Source organism: Palaemon carinicauda, chromosome 41 (genome assembly GCF_036898095.1).
Source record: "Palaemon carinicauda isolate YSFRI2023 chromosome 41, ASM3689809v2, whole genome shotgun sequence".
NCBI classification, from domain to species: Eukaryota; Metazoa; Arthropoda; class Malacostraca; order Decapoda; family Palaemonidae; genus Palaemon; species Palaemon carinicauda.
This window is the reverse complement of record NC_090765.1, coordinates 2,629,431-2,651,887: the sequence shown is the minus strand read 5'-3', so window position 1 is coordinate 2,651,887 and position 22,457 is coordinate 2,629,431.

Below are 22,457 nucleotides of genomic sequence, written 5' to 3'. Positions count from 1 at the left end.
TTGAGAAATCTCTGATGTTGAGCGTGCATCAGGTAGTCACTGTTCTCTCGTCTAGTCAATGCAGGTTGGTCTCCTTAGACAATTTTAATTTGTGTATTTCAGTTTTAAGATAATTTTCTTTCAGTTAACTTCATTATATTTCCTGTTTATACTTGTATCTATGTATATGAATTTAATTTTAAGCTGTTTTTAAATTTTATATTGATCTATATTTTTACTGAGTTTTACTTATAAGGTTCTGTCCTCTTCAGCTTTGATAACAGGAGGAGTCCCGAAACGGCGCCCTTAATAAATATTAAAGACATAGAAGGAAGACAGGAAAACCTCCCTATAAAAAAAAGAAAAAACATGCTCCTGGTCAGAGCCCTCTATTGCAGACACGCCCAACTAACTGGCTAATAAACTCTACGGGATTCGGTTTTTCTAAGGTTCCATATGTTACTATAACAGTTATCCAATAATTGGTCTATTGTTAAACATCTAGTGATTTTTTATATATTTGTATAAAATCGTATTGATCACTATATTACTGATATTTTTTTCATACTTATACAGTTTGTTCATTTACTTTCTCATAAGCTGACGATCCTCTTCCTTAACACAAGACAATTTAATACAAAATTTATTACGGATATGTAATATCTATTATTATCATTAAACTCACGACTGAGTATATCACCTCTAGAATATTGCTAATCTGAAGACTTTACACACATCTACAAAATGTAAGATAAGGTTAGGCTGCGTATTTAACATACATATAATATTGCAAATATAATTCACAGACTATGCGTAAGGCACCCATCCAAGATAGGACCTGTGCAAAGACTGACTATAGGTGGGGAGATTAGTGGTGGGTGTCTAATGCCATAGGCTTGTTAACAGTGACTCTATTATGCCATTTCAATATAAAATCTCGCACTTTAATAAAGTACACATGTTCTCCAAGTTATATATATATATATATATATATATATATATATATATATATATATATATATATATATATATATATATATATATATATATATATATATATATATATATATATGGAATAAACTTCTCGGATATAATAAAATATAAAGTTCTAAAATGACTATATTTATCAATATATCTCATCATTTACATAGTTAAATAATGGAAAGCAGTAATATTCTCTTCACCACCTTTATTCAACACTGACCTGAAATTTATGAAACGATACACTGTAAAAGGATATAAAACAGCATCTAACCCAACGGAAAAATTACCCTTAAGAAAGTTCGAGCTGTATAAAGATACAAACTTGACAAATAACGCAAGCCAAGCACGATAATCTACTCGAATTTATATTAAAGGTGGAATAGTGAAAATTGCGTTTAAACTTAATAAAATACACCAAATACAGTATGATTTAAAATTTCCAAGGTCAAATTATATTAAATATTAACAGTAGACACGCTGGCTGCCACAATTAAAGAATGGAATTGTTAACTGCTATAAATTAAAGTATACTGAGAGTGCATAATCACAAAGTTACTCACATCTTATATCAGCCCGGCAGGAGTAAAGCTGTACTTTAATGGACGAGGTGGTGTGGTAGTCTCAAGGGTTCAAACTTCCGATATACGGAATAATACCCGGTTGCCGTCTCCGTGAGCCCCATCTATGTCGCACTTATATATTACTTTGAGTTCATGAGCTTAAATAAATCCAAATCCAGAGCGTAGATAAGAATTTCCGGATAAAACCATAGGATCGTCGATCGGCCGGATATGCATAATGATGGACCGTCAGACACCTCTCCACTCTGCCTCACGTTGAACTGATCTACCCAAACAAAAGAACTGGAACAGACTTCTGTTTTCTTTAATGTAAACACTCAATTGGTGATCTCGGTAGTTTACTAGCTAATTAGATTGTAAAAACTTGTGAAAACAAGTTCAGTTTAGATTCCTCTAAAATAAAAGAGATCACGAATTGTGTATTTGGCAAATTAAATAAATATAATGCAATTTTCATTTTCGCACCTAAGTAATGGAAGTATTTAATTAATATGAAAATATAAAAAAATTAAATTTCTTTTCATTTTCTACAATATATATATATATATATATATATATATATATATATATATATATATATATATATATATATATATATATATATATATATATATATATATATATGCATTCAATATACAACCTTACCTTAACTTTGCATTGATAAATGAGAGAAAAATGCACCATTAAATGATAGTTTATTCTTGAGGGGCAATAAAAACACCTATCATAGTTTGAAAAGAACGTTGATGAAATATTTCCATCTGGCAATACTGACCTGAGTAAGCAAGAGGCATAAGACAAGCGCAGCGCCATCTGTTATGGACGCGCCTTACTAAAACGGCCAAATGCTCACAGAAATCAAAGCGACGCTCCTGTCTTCTCCGTAGTCTACTGCCTTTGATAAATATCAGTCAGGAAATTGTGTTTAGACTATTCCTTCTCCTATTTGTTTCATCTTTGAAGCTTGCCAGGAGCAACGACCTAACTGAATATATATATATATATATATATATATATATATATATATATATATATATATATATATATATATATATATGTATATATATATATATACATATATTTATAAATATACATATATATATATATATATATATATATATATATATGAATATATATATATATATATATATATATATATATATATATATATATATATATATATATAGATATATATATATATATATATATATATATATATATATATATATTTATACATTTATATATATATATATATATATATATATATATATATATATATATATATATGTATATATACATATATATATATATATATATATATATATATATATATATATATATATATATATATATATATATATATATATATATTTATACATTTATATATATATATATATATATATATATATATATACATATATATATATATATATATATATATATATATATATATATATATATATATATATATATATATATATATATATATATATATGTATGTATGTATATTTGTTCTTTTGTTCTTTTGTGTGTGTTTCACAAAGCATTTTCCCCATAGAAAGGGCCACCAGTAGGGAACAACTTTTCAGTTTCTCAGGAAATCTTAAGCCATTGGGATGAAGTTCCTTGCCTAGCAAATCTTTTCATGAGCGCTGATGACAATTTACAGATGGGATATAGGCCGTGAGCGATTCACGTCTTTAGCATATGTGAGTCGAACATTGCATCACCCAGCAATGCCTTAAGTTGACCGTTTGTATCCTTGAAATATGGGAAGATCAGTCTTGACCATTAAACACTGAAAAGTATTTGTGAATATCAAAAGGGGATAATTGTTTAAAAAAACTAATAACAACTATGAATATCATTCACATACTTTAGTATATTCAACAATATAAACTCATGCATTAAAAATATAAATAAAATGATTGGACAATAAGGAGATCATTCATAACTTCGCCAAAATTCTTACACAAAACATTACATTTTTGAGGTGACACCTCACCCTTTCCTATTACTCATCAATCGGGACTGGCGTAACATAATGTGATAAACTAAGGAGTAATAATAATGAAAAAAAAAAAAAAGATTTTGGCTTCCCGAAGCTGCTGGGATACAATCACCAAGACAGCATTTCAATAAAGGTTGAACAGTTGATCAGAAGCTACGATAGCTTATTGTTGTAGCCTATTGGAAACGTCCCTGTATAGTAATCTGTTGGACGGGGGTTCGAGACCCGTTCAAGTTTGGTAGTTTCTTGTAAGCTAAGGACGGAAGCTTTAGAAGGAGCCTCATCAGCAGCCACTGCCTGGCCCTCCCTCGTCCTAGCTTCATGAAGAGAGGGTTTGGTAGCCGATCACATGTATATCTGGTCTAGGACATTACCCTGTCCCTTGCTCACAACGGTGCAATGTCAAAAAGATGGTTTTCAAGTAAACTGTATATCTTTTGTCAGATTTGATTTATATGCTTAAATTACTGCTAGAGTCAAAAGGAATATGCAAAACTATGATTAATTTATTACCTTCTAAAATGCACATTAAACGAGGCAGATATGCCACACTGGCCCGACATTTGTTAGAATTACCGCTACGTAACGGGTGAAGTTCAACCTTAAAGGTCAAAGGTTAACTTCTATCAAAGTGCTTTTATACTTCCATCGTTAGTAAGAAGTTGGGGCCTGCTATATCTCTTGCTATTTCCTTAAAAAATGCAACGTAATTGGTCGTTTTATATCTTAGAGGCAAAAATGATTTAAAGATTAAGATTGCTAAAGGTAGCTTCTTTAACAAATTCCCATATGAGAGAGATTTCAGTGAAAGAAGGTTTTGGGTTTTGTCCCGTTAGGGAATGCAGATGTGTTATATAAATACCAGTGCGAACATGACAATATCCTGGTGGGTGCGTTACTGAAATAGAATTATTATTCGTACTAAGTAATATGTAAATAATAATATCTTATAGTTCCAAAAGAAAAAAAAATAGACGAGGTAATTTCTAAAAAAATCTATTAATACCTTTGTTTGATTTCATTAATATTATTACGGTGATGATATGTTTGCTATCTCTGATTACTGCAAGATGATAAGTTCCAAAATTTCTAAAACATTAAAACTATTCCTAAAACGATATTTATAGAGGAAAAAAAAAATTGTTAGTCAGAGATGACTTGTATAAAGCGTAAGTAGGTCGGGGTTTGCCTAATGCCTGTTGTACTATCGTTTGCATGCCGAGTATTACTTCAACAAAAAGAGACCGAAGCGATGAAATATATGAATATATATGACATTTATCGCACGCTTTTCGTATAAAACGGGGTATCAAAAAGTGCCTTGCGTCCGATTTTCCCAATTTTTTTTTTGGGGGGGTGGGGGGGGGGGGGGGGGGGGGCAAAATGTTGCTAACCCCATGGGATGCTCGTCCCCATACTACCACACTGTCCTGTTTAATATTGTGGGGTGGCCTAACGATCTCCATCCTACTAAGGAATCGAATCTGAAGAACAGAAAAGTTCCTGTCCACTATGCGAGAGTATATACCGATTTTTTCATGACATAAAAAATTACTCAGATAAAACGAATATAATTGAAAATATGGCAGAGTATATAAAAAAAAAGTATGATTGAATACAACATTCTTTTCGCAACACCCAGGTTACGTAGTAACGCAGCTGGAAGCCTCAATATACAACAGGTTTTTATGAATACTGCATTGCTAATAAATCATAAACATATAACGAAATTAAGTAATGCCAAATTAGAATGAGTTAATTATCCATTTTTCAATTACACGCTATTAATGAAAAATCAAAACAATTTCCTGATGGAGAGGTTGCATGGCAGAAGCAGCTCGGAGCAGCATCTTCCCTCCCATCATCAGGGCCAGAAGAAAAATCCTAAACGAGGACAAAGGGCAAAAGGATGAGGAGCAGACGATACGAACAGTGGAAGGGGAAAAGATCAAACAGGAAACATAACGGATGAATAGAAGAACGGGAAATAAGACAATAACAAGATAAAGAAGGGAGAAGGGGGAAAAGAAGTAAATAAAGATGATGTGCTTATGTGAAACTATTTGAAAAGAAAGAAGGAAAAGAAGTTCGCCAGAAATTAAGGCACAAGGAGGAACGGGGCAGAACGATGATATTGTGAGTAGAAAGATAATGATAAATAAAAAAGAATGGATAAACCATAGATAAAAGCATTCAATATAAATGCAGCTGGTAAAAAAAAGAAAAAAAAAGAATGAAAAAAAAATTGCAAAGAATATTGGTGCAAATTTCAACATAGTAAGAAACATACATACTATGCAATTTCAATGCGAATATAAAAAGCAAGGGAATGGTAAAAAATTCAATTCCTGAAAATGTTAACCAGTCGTGTAATACGAAAAACGGATAATATGAATGAAAATAAAATATAGTATTTACAAACAATATTCTATACTATCTCATGTTAGACTTTCATATAAGAAAGGAAAGCCCACTAGATAAGATTGTTAAACACTTCAAACGGAATTTAAGATCAATATTGAAGCAAATTTTTTACTTATAAGACCTTTGTTACTTTATCTAATGATTTAATAAATGTATCACTACAACAAGACCTATATGGACCGACAGCTAAGGACACTTTGATTATGCGAAGAGGGGAAAAAGATTTGAATATCTGAACTGATAGGACTTTATGTATGTTTTAATGAAATGGACTTCTGGCTGGCTTTATCCTGTACTTTTAGGCCCAGGAACTTCATTAAGACCACCCAAAATCTTTAGAAGGAGCCTCATCAGCAGCCACTGCCTGGCCCTCCCTCGTCCTAGCTTCATGAAGAGAGGGTTTGGTAGCCGATCACATGTATATCTGGTCTAGGACATTACCCTGTCCCTTGCTCACAACGGTGCAATGTCAAAAAGATGGTTTTCAAGTAAACTGTATATCTTTTGTCAGATTTGATTTATATGCTTAAATTACTGCTAGAGTCAAAAGGAATATGCAAAACTATGATTAATTTATTACCTTCTAAAATGCACATTAAACGAGGCAGATATGCCACACTGGCCCGACATTTGTTAGAATTACCGCTACGTAACGGGTGAAGTTCAACCTTAAAGGTCAAAGGTTAACTTCTATCAAAGTGCTTTTATACTTCCATCGTTAGTAAGAAGTTGGGGCCTGCTATATCTCTTGCTATTTCCTTAAAAAATGCAACGTAATTGGTCGTTTTATATCTTAGAGGCAAAAATGATTTAAAGATTAAGATTGCTAAAGGTAGCTTCTTTAACAAATTCCCATATGAGAGAGATTTCAGTGAAAGAAGGTTTTGGGTTTTGTCCCGTTAGGGAATGCAGATGTGTTATATAAATACCAGTGCGAACATGACAATATCCTGGTGGGTGCGTTACTGAAATAGAATTATTATTCGTACTAAGTAATATGTAAATAATAATATCTTATAGTTCCAAAAGAAAAAAAAATAGACGAGGTAATTTCTAAAAAAATCTATTAATACCTTTGTTTGATTTCATTAATATTATTACGGTGATGATATGTTTGCTATCTCTGATTACTGCAAGATGATAAGTTCCAAAATTTCTAAAACATTAAAACTATTCCTAAAACGATATTTATAGAGGAAAAAAAAAATTGTTAGTCAGAGATGACTTGTATAAAGCGTAAGTAGGTCGGGGTTTGCCTAATGCCTGTTGTACTATCGTTTGCATGCCGAGTATTACTTCAACAAAAAGAGACCGAAGCGATGAAATATATGAATATATATGACATTTATCGCACGCTTTTCGTATAAAACGGGGTATCAAAAAGTGCCTTGCGTCCGATTTTCCCAATTTTTTTTTTGGGGGGTGGGGGGGGGGTGGGGGGGGGGGCAAAATGTTGCTAACCCCATGGGATGCTCGTCCCCATACTACCACACTGTCCTGTTTAATATTGTGGGGTGGCCTAACGATCTCCATCCTACTAAGGAATCGAATCTGAAGAACAGAAAAGTTCCTGTCCACTATGCGAGAGTATATACCGATTTTTTCATGACATAAAAAATTACTCAGATAAAACGAATATAATTGAAAATATGGCAGAGTATATAAAAAAAAGTATGATTGAATACAACATTCTTTTCGCAACACCCAGGTTACGTAGTAACGCAGCTGGAAGCCTCAATATACAACAGGTTTTTATGAATACTGCATTGCTAATAAATCATAAACATATAACGAAATTAAGTAATGCCAAATTAGAATGAGTTAATTATCCATTTTTCAATTACACGCTATTAATGAAAAATCAAAACAATTTCCTGATGGAGAGGTTGCATGGCAGAAGCAGCTCGGAGCAGCATCTTCCCTCCCATCATCAGGGCCAGAAGAAAAATCCTAAACGAGGACAAAGGGCAAAAGGATGAGGAGCAGACGATACGAACAGTGGAAGGGGAAAAGATCAAACAGGAAACATAACGGATGAATAGAAGAACGGGAAATAAGACAATAACAAGATAAAGAAGGGAGAAGGGGGAAAAGAAGTAAATAAAGATGATGTGCTTATGTGAAACTATTTGAAAAGAAAGAAGGAAAAGAAGTTCGCCAGAAATTAAGGCACAAGGAGGAACGGGGCAGAACGATGATATTGTGAGTAGAAAGATAATGATAAATAAAAAAGAATGGATAAACCATAGATAAAAGCATTCAATATAAATGCAGCTGGTAAAAAAAAGAAAAAAAAAGAATGAAAAAAAAATTGCAAAGAATATTGGTGCAAATTTCAACATAGTAAGAAACATACATACTATGCAATTTCAATGCGAATATAAAAAGCAAGGGAATGGTAAAAAATTCAATTCCTGAAAATGTTAACCAGTCGTGTAATACGAAAAACGGATAATATGAATGAAAATAAAATATAGTATTTACAAACAATATTCTATACTATCTCATGTTAGACTTTCATATAAGAAAGGAAAGCCCACTAGATAAGATTGTTAAACACTTCAAACGGAATTTAAGATCAATATTGAAGCAAATTTTTTACTTATAAGACCTTTGTTACTTTATCTAATGATTTAATAAATGTATCACTACAACAAGACCTATATGGACCGACAGCTAAGGACACTTTGATTATGCGAAGAGGGGAAAAAGATTTGAATATCTGAACTGATAGGACTTTATGTATGTTTTAATGAAATGGACTTCTGGCTGGCTTTATCCTGTACTTTTAGGCCCAGGAACTTCATTAAGACCACCCAAAATCCCCTTTAAACATGTATTGTGAGGAGTGGATGCAACCAATTCTAATGGGTCTGTAGTATGGACTAGGCTTCAGAAACTATCATGCCAGAAATTTTATCTTGTACGGTGCCACAGAAAAAAAGGTTATTAAGGGCTCCAAAATACATGGTTAATCATGCGAAGAGAGGAATGGATGAAACTTGCTGCAATTTAAAGATTACCGTATCTTGAATTCAAAAACACCAATGCCAGAAATTTTATCCTGTACTTTCCCCCCGCCAGAAGCCCATAATGACCCCTTCCGCCTGTAGAGGACTTATATTCAAATATAGTGAGGAATGGATGAAACCAGTTTTAATAGGTCAGGTGAATGGACTGGGCCCACAAAATGATCATACTAGAAGTTCTATCTTGTGCATTACCCCAGACAGGATGGTTTTAGGGGGTCCAAAATAGATGATTAATCATGCGAAGAGAGGAATGGATGAAACTTTGTGCAATTGGAAGGTTTGTCTCTTAATTTAAAAAACACCAATGCCAGAAATTTTATTACTTTCCCCCTATCAGAAGCACATTATTACCCTGTTAATGATACTTCCAGTACACATTTTAGCTTCCCAGACAGAAACCTGTCTGCAAATACTGACCCTCTGTTAACAATTCACAGCCTTTTGTTCGCTGTTTTTGGTCACCATTAGAAAACTTGATTGTTTCTTGTTGAGTTAATAAAGTCCCACTTTTAAGATGTTCGATGTCCTTGATTAATGGTTGTTAATAGCAGATGTACTTTTGTTTCCTTAGCAGAACAGACTTTAACTATTATATCTCAAAAATTTGTCCCATATGTTGACTAGGTGTGATGAGGAAGTATTTCGTGCAGTATAAATCCTCCATCTCAGCAGTGACTGCAAAGGGTATTCTTCGACTGATGCTGCATTTTTGTTAGGTTTGCTTTATCTGTCTTGGTAGGCGTTCCATCAATATGTGAAATTGAAGAAAGAATACCTCTGTTACTGGATAAGTCAGTTTCTCCAGCAAATTCACATTGCTTTCTTCCATTTGTGATATCCTTGCCAGTACATTTCTAACGGCATCACAAGATGCTTTTGCAGCATTCAAAGCCTTTTTGTCCTTTTTAGGTCTTCTTTTAATATCTTCAGATGCAACATTTTTAACTTTGATAGATTTGACTGGTTTCAGAAAAGAGGGGTCATCATCTTTCCACTCTTTTTTGAATCTCTCCTAAAGTTCAGCGCCACAATTTAGACTTCCAATCAGATAATAAGCTGTTTTTGATGTAGCCACTCTACCTGTGGCAATATTGATCAGACCTGCATCTTCAGAATAACACTTCTAAGATGGATTACAAACACTCTTGATTATATATCTTTGTTGTCTAATAGTACTAAACTCTTTTACAGGTGGCTTGCATGTGTTTCAACAGGCTGGATTCTAGTGAGCTGTTTGAGATCTGAAACTGCGAGACTTCTCTAAATTTAACTTACACACCATCTTTTAAATGCATTTTCAGAGTTTTTGAAGTGGGTTATACCAGTAGATGTTGATCTTGGTTTACACTTTGTTCCAGTGTCAAGTCAACTAGAGCACTGGAGAACGGTTTTTTATTCTTCTGGCCAAGAATGATCCAGCCTTCACTGCATTTAATACATCAGGTGCCCAATTCTTAAGATTCTGTAGGTACAGACAACACTAACGAGCAAAGTTAGGTCTATTCAGATGAAAAAAAAAAAAAACACTTCTATAATATTTGGGAGTATCTCAATATAGTGCTCAACATCATTCTGTTTGAAAGCATTTTTTAGTTATTGATAAAGTCAATTGAAAAGGTGAATATACAGTACAGTGACCAATATGCAGTTGTCTTACCAAAATTCCCATCCCTCATCTGTTTGAAATACTTCTTGTATTGCTGCTGAATAAGTTGAAATTCTTCTCTGTCAGAAAGCACTTGGTATCCTTCGTATTTTCAATGGCTTGACATTCTGTGATAAGGTCAGCTGAATCATTTTCCATATAATTACCAAAGAAGGTTTTCAATGACATTTTCTCTAGAGCGGTTCCTGCAATTTTGTGAAGGTGTGAACACCTATTATAAATTTATCCCTTTAGAAGCCCTGGGAAGGAACTTTCAGCCAGAACATCAGACTCTGTCAAAAAGTAACCAAGGCCAGAATCATGAACAAATGTTCCTATGGCTCCAAAGAAGGTTAGTTCAAGATGTGAATTTCCTAGGAATATCACAAGCTGGTCACACTGTGGTTTCTGTAGCTCCTATATTGGCAGTGCCTTAATAACTATTGCCAAGTCATACGAGACGGAAATAAGGGACATTTCCATTTCTTCTGCCACTTGCACTGAGCGTATAAGTGTTTCGTGAACAACATCATTCCTTGTGGGTGACTGCAAAATTCTTCTTAATTAGAGGGATCAGAGACAGATTTAGAATACAATACATTGAACATTAGTGATGGTGATTTCATGAATGCCTGAATTAACCAAAGTTCACAGCCCTGATACTGATGAGCTGGATTTTAACGTTTGTGTTTTCACCTTCAGAAGGATTACCAGTAGACTTTTCGTTGATTTTAGGTTTTTGTGAACTGGCCCAATTTCCTTACTTTTACCTTCATATTTTCTACATATTTGACTACAAGTAGTACTTATTCATGGATCTGTATACAAATTTTCATTTTTATGGTGTAGGATGTTCCTCGAGTTAAACATCCATACTCATATTAAACACCAAGTCTATCTAGCTGTAAATGGGTTAGGTCACGTCAGTTGTCATGAGGCATAAATTAGAATACATTCACAACCATAGGCCTACAGGGTATAGCTTCCTTTGTAATAAACAACAGTTAGTACAAATAAATGCCTAGCAACAATATAAAAAATTCCAGCGTACAGTAAGCCTAACTCAACAAAAATAAATATTTTTCCACAATGTATGTAGACAGCATGGTGCATAAGAGCATTGGGGCCTTCAGTTATAGATGGGAGGAACAGTTTTATGTTTGTAGGGCCTATTTGAATGATGACATTTCTGGCATTGGAGTTTTTTGAAGATGGCTGACAAAAATCTATTGCAGCACCATCCATCCTCACAATACGTAATTATGAGTTTTTGGAAGGGTGAAAGTACAGGATAAAATCTCTGGCATTGGAGTTTTTGAAATTAAAAGACTAATCTTTCAATTGCACCAAGTTTCATCCATTCCTCTCTTCGCATGATTAATCATCTATTTTCGACCCCCTAAAACCATCCTGTTTTGGGGTAATGCACAAGATAGAACTTCTGGCATGATCATTTCTGAAGCCTAATTCATTCACCTGACCTGTTAAAACTGGTTTCATCTATTCCTCACTATACATGAATAAAAGTTCTCTACAGGTGGAGGGGGTCATTATGGACTTCTGGCGGGGGGGGGGGGGGGGAAGTACAGGATAAAATTTCTGGCATTGGTGTTTTTGAATTCAAGAAACGGTATCTTTAAATTGCTCCAAGTTTCATCCATTCCTTTCTTCGCATGATTAACCATGTAATCTGGACCCCCTAAAACCCTTCTGTCTGTGGCAACGTACAGGATAAAACTTCTGGCATGATCGTTTCTGAAGCCCAGTTCATACCACAGACCTATCAAAATTGGTTTCATCCATTCCTCACAATACATGATTAAAGTGAGTTTTATGGGGTCTTAATGAAGTCCCCGGGCCTGAAAGTACAGGATACGGTACGCCAGAAGTCCATTTCATTAAAACATACATCAAATCCTATCAGTTCAGATATTCAAACCTTTTTAATTTATTCGCACAATTAAAGTGCCCGTAGCTGCCAGTCTAATAAGTTATAAATCGTCAAATTATCCATTGAGATTAGTGTCCTATCCTAGGCACCCGTTCATGTTCTTAAATAAAGAACAGTCAATCATGAAGATTTGTGATAAAAAAAAAAAAAGAAAAAAAAAAAAAAAAAAAAAAAAAAAAAAAAAAAACCGTCTAATAATGGATTCAATAGTCTTTTAGAAGAATACCATTTGATGACTATCACCAAATCTACTGCCTTATATACTGAAATATTTCTAATCCCGTTGCAATGGCATGTTCAATGAATAAGTAGCCTAATTGACATGCACATGAGTAATCTATAGTTATCAGAGGTTTTAAGGAAATATCGATCCCTTAATATCGCCGCCTCATTTTGTTTGGTAAACATTGCAGACAATGCTCTAACAAATTCAACTTGAAAATTTTGCTCTTAGAAGTTTACTTGCTGTCAACAATTCCATAGTTTCTTCTACAGAATTTAGTAAAGAATAAAAAATAAAAGCTTCCCTTTTTCAGATTATCTTTTTGTTTCTTCAAATAACAACTTTTATTTGTTCATATAAAAAAATTTCTAATATCTTGTAAAACTTTATTTGACTTTTCCTGCATATACCTATAGCATGACAAATATATAGTCAATAGTGTATACAAGATGTTTTTACTAGAATAGTAAAATTTACTGAAAAAATATCCACAAGGTTTCACTTTCTTCTTCTTTAGAAAGAATATGAAATAAATAGAACCCAAAGGTACCCGCTTAGACTGTCAAATGAAAGATAAGGGGTCAATACATGGCATATTCTGTTTAGTAGTTCATGAAGGTGTCCTAAATATTTGTTTGTGAAAAAATTGAATTAATATAACATCAGTTTAAAATATGCTAATTGAAAAGGCCCATAGAAATATTAAAGGCATAAGAAACAAAATTCAAGTCTTACAAATATAATCTTTCTCATTCTGGTAAAAAAAACTACATTATATATAAATATTAAAATAGTGATTCAATGACATAAAACTTGGCTAAGGCCAAATGATTATTCCAGATGAATGACTTCACCTACAGATAAATCTTTAAATCTATATAAATTTGAAAATTGACGTTGTATTAGTTTTTTTTCTTATAGAAGATTTAGATCATCAAAGAAACTTAAAGATTGGAAACGCATTACTTATATAAAATTTCTATTTCTACATGAATGTAAGCCTAATCAGGTCTAATAGAATAAATTACCTATTTCTAGTCTAGTTTTCTTATCTATCTATCTATCTATCTATCTATCTATATATATATATATATATATATATATATATATATATATATATATATATATATATATATATAAATATATACTGTATATATACACATATATATATATATATACATATATATATACATACATATATATATATATATATATAATATATATATATATATATATATATATATATATATATATATATAAATATATATATATATATATATATATATATATATATATATATATATATATATATATATATATATATATATATATATATATATATATATATATCTATATGTATATATATATATATATATATATATATATATATATATATATATATATATATATATATATATATATATATATATATACACAGTATATGTATATATATACTATATATATATATATATATATATATATATATATATATATATATATATATATATATATATATATATATATATATATATATATATATATATATATGTACATATATATATATATATATATATATATATATATATATATATATATGTATATATATATATATATATATATATATATATATATATATATATATATATATATATATATATATATATATATATACATAATATATATAATATTACGAAGGTGGTCTAGTGTAGAGTGAATATTTTATTCATGTATTTCATTTGTGTATTTAAGTATAAGTAATTGTATGCAATGTACCAACCGTGTGTCACACGATCGTACATAAATCATTTTGTATATATTATGCTTGTATCTGCGCTCTTCCCTCGCACTAAAAAGAACCAGAATGGACATGTTGGCGTGTCACCTATGTAACATTGTCATTTTCTCGAACATGTATTTTCCTGTTACCTTGAGGCTTTGTATATAAAGGAGAGTGTTCTTTAATAAATATACTCAGTTGATTGCATCCTGCCTTTGAGTTCACAACCCTCTCTCGGCTCGTTACATTGGTGACCCAGAAGACGACTCGCTCCCACCGCCTTCCACCCCCACCCCTTCCCACCCCCACCCCCTCGCCCCTCCATCGTTGGTACTATGGTGGACTCTACGGCAGTTGGTGCTGCCGCCGCTCCATTCAAACTTTCATCGTTTGCCAGCGGAGAGGCGTTTGCTTGGTTTCAGTGCGCATCAGGGGTGTGACTGGTTCAACCACCAAAGCAGATTATGTTATCGCGGCGATACCCGAGGACACCTTCCCAGAAATATCCGACTGGCTTTGTGAACAAGGAGACACCCCAATAGCGTATGACGCCCTCAAAACATACCTTCTGTAACAGTACTCGCTGTCGCCAGCCGCCCGTATAGCAAAGCTTTTTCGGCTCCCGCAACAACCGTTGGGGGACCAAAGGGCTTCGCTTGCCCTCAGGGAAATGACCAGTATCGCTCGCCTTCAACCTGCCGCAGACGGCTCTCCTCGTGAGGTGAACCTACTTCGTGCCCTTTGGATACGCCGTTTACCCGGACCTATATGCGCTGCCATACCCGATGTCGATAGTTTACCCATAAAGGACTTGATGACCAAAGCCGACGCCCTTATGGACAGCCACTTCAAGACCTCCATCAATGCCTCCACCCCTGACGAAGAGGATGCCTATTCAACATCAACTGAAGCTAACATGAATGCCGTAGGACATACACGCCTACCCCGTGACGTGCCGAAGCAGCGACAAAGCCGCCCAACACCCACCAATCGCTCGCGCCCCAACGAACGACTTCTACAGCCACTTACTACCTCCCATCCGCCGCAGTTTTGCTACTACCACTTCAGATTCGGGGCAACCGCGAAGAAATGTGCCAAGGATTGTCAGTGGCCAAAAAACGTGTAAGTAAGCCCTCGCTCGTGGCGGTGGCCTCCCATGTTTCTAATCTTTTATTTTTACAGGATGCAGGAACGGGCGTGCGATTTTTGGTAGACACGGGTGCTTGTCGTTCTCTTTTGCCAAGGAAACTCTTCAAGGCACGACGTAGTCTGTCTACATCTGCCGACGTCCGCTTGATAGCTGCCAACGGATCTGCGATACCCACCTACGGTTACGAGAACCTCACATTATCATTCGGAAATGGTAAATTCAATTGGAAGTTTCTCGTTGCTGACGTCACAATGCCAATCCTCGGTGCGGATTTCCTCTCTCATTTCCACCTTCTGGTCGATGTCGCCCACCGACGATTGGTCAACGCAGACTTGTACTTGTCGACACCTCTTCAACCCGCCCCCTCTAACCTCGCTCTCCACATCAGAGCACCCACGGATGCCTACGCCCACCTCCTCACGTCATACCCGGAAGTTTTCCGTCCAGGACTTCGCCAAACGCCCACGGTTCCTGCCAAGCACGGTATTTATCACCATATCAAGACGACGGGACCCCCAGTCTTCGCAAAATTCAGACGTCTGGCACCGGAATAATTGGCAGCCGCCAAACAGACGTTCGCCGAAATGGAGGAAATGGGCCTTTGCCAAAAGGCCTCCAGAGCAATGGCCTACTTACACGTTTTTTTGGCCACTGACAATTCTTGGCACATTTCTTCGCAGTTGCCCCGAATCTGAAGTGGTAGTAGCAAAACTGTGGCGGATGGGAGGTAGTAAGTGGCTGTAGAAGTCGTTTGTTGGGGCGCGAGCGATTGATGGGTGGTGGGCGGCTTTGTCTCTGCTTCGGCACGTCACGGTGTGGGCGTGTATGTCCTACGGCATTCATGTCAGCTTCAGTTGACGTTGAATAGGCATCCTCTTCGTCAAGGGTGGAGGTGTTGATGGAGGTCTTGAAGTGGCTGTCCATACCAACTGTGTGTCACACAATCGTACATAAATTATTTTGTATATATTATGCTTGTATCTGCGCTCTTCCCTCGCACTAAAAAGAACCTAAATAGACATGTTGGCTTGTCGCCTATGTAACATTGTCATTTTCTCGAACATGTATTTTCCTGTTGCCTTGAGGTTTTGTATATAAAGGAGAGTGTTCTTTAATAAATATACTCAGTTGATTGCGTCCTGCCTTTGAGTTCACAACCCTCTCTCGGCTCGTCACAGCATAAGACTTTCATGGCTCATTTAATTGTAATTCCATTCAAGTCAGTATACATAAATTTATGTTATTTTCAAGAATTAACTTTTTATTTCAATTATTATGTTATGAAGTCTTATGCAATCTCAATTAAGTGTGCTGAATGAACCATACGAGGTATGAACGAGGGCTTATGTAATTTCATTATGCTTACATGAGGTATTGCACCATGTTTGTGAGAAATTATGCTTCTTATATATGCCATGTGTACTGGAAAGTTTTCAAAAACCCCAGCATTAGTTTTTATCTATTTTTTTTTTATTCAGAGAACGGTGGTGAGTGAAGCTGCTGAGAGACGGTTGCCTTGCAAGCGAGACTAGATTCTCCTGTTCGATATGTGATCGTTGGCAACCTCATGCCACAAGGCACAGCCCTCAAGCTTCTAAACCCCTGACGTAGAAGAATCTAGAATGATTAAGTCAATATATATGTGCTCCCAGAGATGCATTGCAATAGAAGAGATCCAGCTTTTCCCTTTGTAAGAGCCAACACCTTCTATCTCTCAAGAACCTCCAAAGTGTATAAGTTTATGTACAACAAATATCGTTACGGAAACCTTAAAGGTGATTTCCAATTTATTGTGTTTTTGTATTTGCTGGTATTATATAAATCTTTATAACTGGCCTAGAGAGACTTATGTAAAAACGTGAAGTGTATATGTAATGCTATCTGGTCGGAACCTTCACGTGAGCTAAATACTCGTTAGTTTATCAATTACTTTATGTAATTTCTATGAGTTTAATCATTGGGGAGTTAAAGGTTAACTATTTTCATTAATTATCAAGATCAAATACTTGTGTAAAATTTAAATTTCAGGGAAACAGGTGATCGTATAATTTTCATAAGTATATACTATTTTCTTGTCTTAGTTTAAGGTTTTGTTCAGATTTTATATTTCGAGTCAAGTGATTATATAATTTTCAGAGTGTAATGTTTTCTTGACTTAGTCTAGAGTTTTGTTCAGATTTAATATTTTGAGTGGTTAATTTTTTATGTAAATTCTTTCAAAGTGTTATAATTTTTATAGAATATCTTCATTTTTGTAAAGAGTGTATTATTTCCATCACCAGTGTTTCATACACAACTCTCTCGTATCCCTGTTTAAGAATCGAAATAAGAGGTTCTTTTGAATAGTTTTTAGTAATACTTACCCAGTTAGTTTTGAATGTAGGTAAGAGACCTTTGGATAATCACTGTTTTTATATATTGCCGTCTGTGAGTTATATAATTTTCTCAAAAATCAGGTACTTTTTTCTCAAGTGTAACAGATTTATGTAAAAACAAACAGGTGAGTTTGGAACTCGGGAGGTTAGGAAACTTGCAATCTGTAATATATAATATATATAATTTTAGTGCCTAAACCAGGGACCAAATATATATATATATATATTTATATATATGCATATATATATATATATATATATATATATATATATATATATATATATATATATATATCTATCTATCTATCTATCTATATATATATATATATATATATATATATATATATATATATATATATATATATATATATATATATAAATATATAATATATGTAATTCTGGTGCCTAAACCAGGGATCAAAAATATATATATTTTCATATATATATATATATATATATATATATATATATATATATATATATACATATATGAATATGAATATATATATATATATATATATATATATATATATATATATATATATATATATATATATATAATATATATATTATATATACACAAACATAATTATATTTATATATACATATATGCAGTATATATATATATTATATATATATATATATATATATATATATATATATATATATATATATATATATAATTATATATATGTATATGTATATATAAGTATATATATTTCATATATATATAATATATATATATTCATATATATATATATATATATATATATATATATATATATATATATATATATATATATATATATATATATATATATATATATATATATATATATATAAAATATTATATACATACACAAGCAAAAATATAATTATATATACATATATATATAGTAAATATATTAATATATATATATATATATATATATATATATATATATATATATATATATATGTGTGTGTGTGTGTGTGTGTGTATATTCTTACGAAGCTGGTCTAGTGTAAAGTAAATATCATAGTTTCATATTAATTTTATTTTTATTTCATTTGTGCATTGAAGAGATGATACCCAGTGCCTAAAATAAGCTCCTCTTATGTCGATGTAAGTATTTATGTAAATTACGTGAGACTTTCGTTGTGAATTTCAGTGAATTCTTTATTTTTCTTAATACATGTAAATTACGTTATTTTTTGAGAATTAACATTTTATTCACGTATGTTTGATACAAAGTCTTACGTATTCTATTTGAGATTGTTGCGGAATTCGTGCGAGATATGAACAAGGGCTTAAGTAATGTTCTTTTATATTTCATTAAGTATTATATCATGTTTAAGAGGGAATGTTCAGATACATATGCTTTGGAAAATTCTCTACTATATGCTTTAGAAATGTCGCGAATGCCCGGTGAGAGGAGGTTAATTTTTTCTAATTTTGGAAACGAAGGGTGAGCGGAGCTAGCGGCCTGAGAGAGCCGTCTGGAGTGGCGTGCGTACAGGGTTCGGAAGCAGTTAGATTTCAAATAAAAGGTGACCCAAGGTTGGGTTAGAGTGAGATAGAGATCGAGACAGAACTGCAGAAAGAAGGTAACCTCCTTCCCCTTTCCCTCTCTCATTCCTGCACGTAACTCAGTGTATTGCTCTTTGAAACTGTTCAGAACGTTAGTGTGTCCTCTCCTAATTAATTCTGTGCCCCAAAGTAAATTGTGTGTCCAAAAGATATGCAAGACTAAAAGGTGATTTTGAATTTATTGTATTAGGGTAGGTATTGGCATTGTATAACGTTTTTTTGTAAATGGCCCTGTAGGAAGTATAGATTTTGTTACGTGATCTGTTTATCTATTATTCATTAAGTGTCAAACTTGAACATTGTATTATTCAGATTTATTTCAAGGTTTTGTTAAATTTTTAATTGCGTTATTTCTTTTCTTAGGCTAATGTTTATACAAATATAATAGTTCAAGTCAAGTTCTTATATAATTTCCAGATAGTAACATTATTGTCTAAATCTAACTTTTGTTCAGATTTAATTTCATCCAGTAGGTCATTTTGTCTTTGTGTCAATTCTTTCAAAATGTTGTAATTTATATAGAATATATATATTTTTGTAAAGATTGTATTATTGCAATCTTCATCCTTTGGAACCAGATTCCGCTCATTTCCTATTAACCCTGGAAAGTTGAACGTCTAAATCGATAATGTAACAGGTAAACGTGTAGCGTATACGCTACCGCTTGTTTCAACTTCACTTGGTAGTTCCGGTAATGCATTTTTTTTATGAATTTTTTTATACATATAATTCTAGCTATCTACGACTAGGATATACTCAATAAAAACATGGAAGTAACTTAATGTTTTTTTATCAATTGAGACCTGAAAACTTTTGTTGATTTTGAGAGACTACCACTCTCAGGGCCCTGGGAGCCTTTGTCATTGCTACTTGATAAAAACAGCCTAATCGTAGTTCCCAGGAGTCCCTGAGGCATTTTCAGTTGAAAAAGGAACCTCCTAGGGTAAAAACTAGAAAATCTGGAAAGAAAAGAAGGGGGAAATTTCTATTAAAAAAAAGTTACATGTGACAAAATTTTTTTTTCTATTGTAAATTATAAACTGAGAATGCTGAAAATTGTATACATAAAATTTGAATAATAGATAGATAAGATGGTATATGAAAATCCTGAATTTAAAAAAGTTAAATATTTTTTTTTAAAATTTCAAAAAAATAACTAGCGCCGATAATGAATTTTCTTCTTTCATATTTACGCTATTCCAGTATATGTGACCTATAACACCCGCAAATTATAGCTAGAATTGTAGAAAACTTTATGATAAAACAGAAAATAATGAATGCTAACCATTCTGGGCTACATTCAGTGCAAAGTTAAACCATTGTTCTCTAGTCTTGGGTAGTGACATAGCCTCTGTACCATGGTCTTCCACTGTCTTGGGTTATAGTTCTCTTGCTTGAGGGTACACTCGGGCACACTATTCTATCTTATTATTATTTTTTTCTCTTCCTCTTGTTTTTTTCGGAAATGGTGTGTTGGGCAGGCTTAATAGAAGGGCCATGGATGCCTGGGGTTTATCAAGAGGTTGTCTTTTCCTTTTTCGGATTCTTTTTCTTCTCAAAACAATCCTTACAGTCCTCTCTTCAGTTGAAGTGGCTATCCTGGAGGGTATTTAGCCTTGCATGGTGTATCGGTTCCTCAATGTTGACCAGTTTTTCCGACTTTTTATTATTATCAACGGGTATCATCAATCGCTTTATTTATAATTCTGTACATATTCTTTCTGTTATAATTATTGTTAATCTAGTTTTAAGTATGATGTCTCTTTTTTATTTCTATTAATTCTTATGCTGTCTGGAGACATTGAGCGAAAGCCGGGACCAGTACGTCCTGGATTTCGTCAATGTCATCTTCTGTATTGCAATATTCGTGGTCTTCATGCAAATATCCAAGACCTTACAGTTGCGTCCAGACAGTATGATATTCTTTTGTGCTCAGAAACTTTGGTTTCTAGTATGAGGCATTCATCTGAGCTCCTTATAACTGGTTTTAAGAACCCAATAATGTTGAAACATGATGCCTTCCCTAGGGCCATGGGAATGGCGGTGTATATTAGGACCGAGTACCCTGCTTCTCATAAGTCTAGCTATCAATGTGGATGTCATGAGATTCAGCTAATAAAAATTTGAGGCAGGCATAACAACTTTTATTTGTGTTTGATCTACCGGAATCCAAACATGGATGATTCTATCTTCGATTGTCTTCTTACCATTATGGCTAAGATACAAGATGATAGAAAGGCTTCTTTTGTCTTTGTTGGTGATTTTAATGCTCACCACAGGGAGTGGTTAAATTCTATCTCTCCTAACGATCGTCATGGCTTAAGAGCTTTAGACTTTGCCTCTGAATCAGGCTGTGAGCAAATCATAAATGAAGCTACTCAAAGGTCTGGTAATTGCTTGGACCTCGTATACACTCACCCCCTAGCGTTATAACTAGTATGGTTGGTTCTCCAGTCGGGACATCTGATCATATCTTGATTTCATTAGTAGTGAAGACTGAGTAGCCTGTCCCTGATATATCATAATCTTGCAAAAATTCATATTATATCTCAAGCAGACTGGAATGGGATTTTGCATGATCTTTTGGGCTTGAAATGGTCACAATTATATAGTAGTGTAGGTCCTGTTGTCCCTTTGGATGAGAATCTAGTTAACATAATTGATAGGTTTATCCCTTCTCGTGTGCTAAGGTACCGTGCTTATTTGGAGAAGCAGGAGGCCTATCATCTTTGGAAGGGTAACAGATTAAATTTGA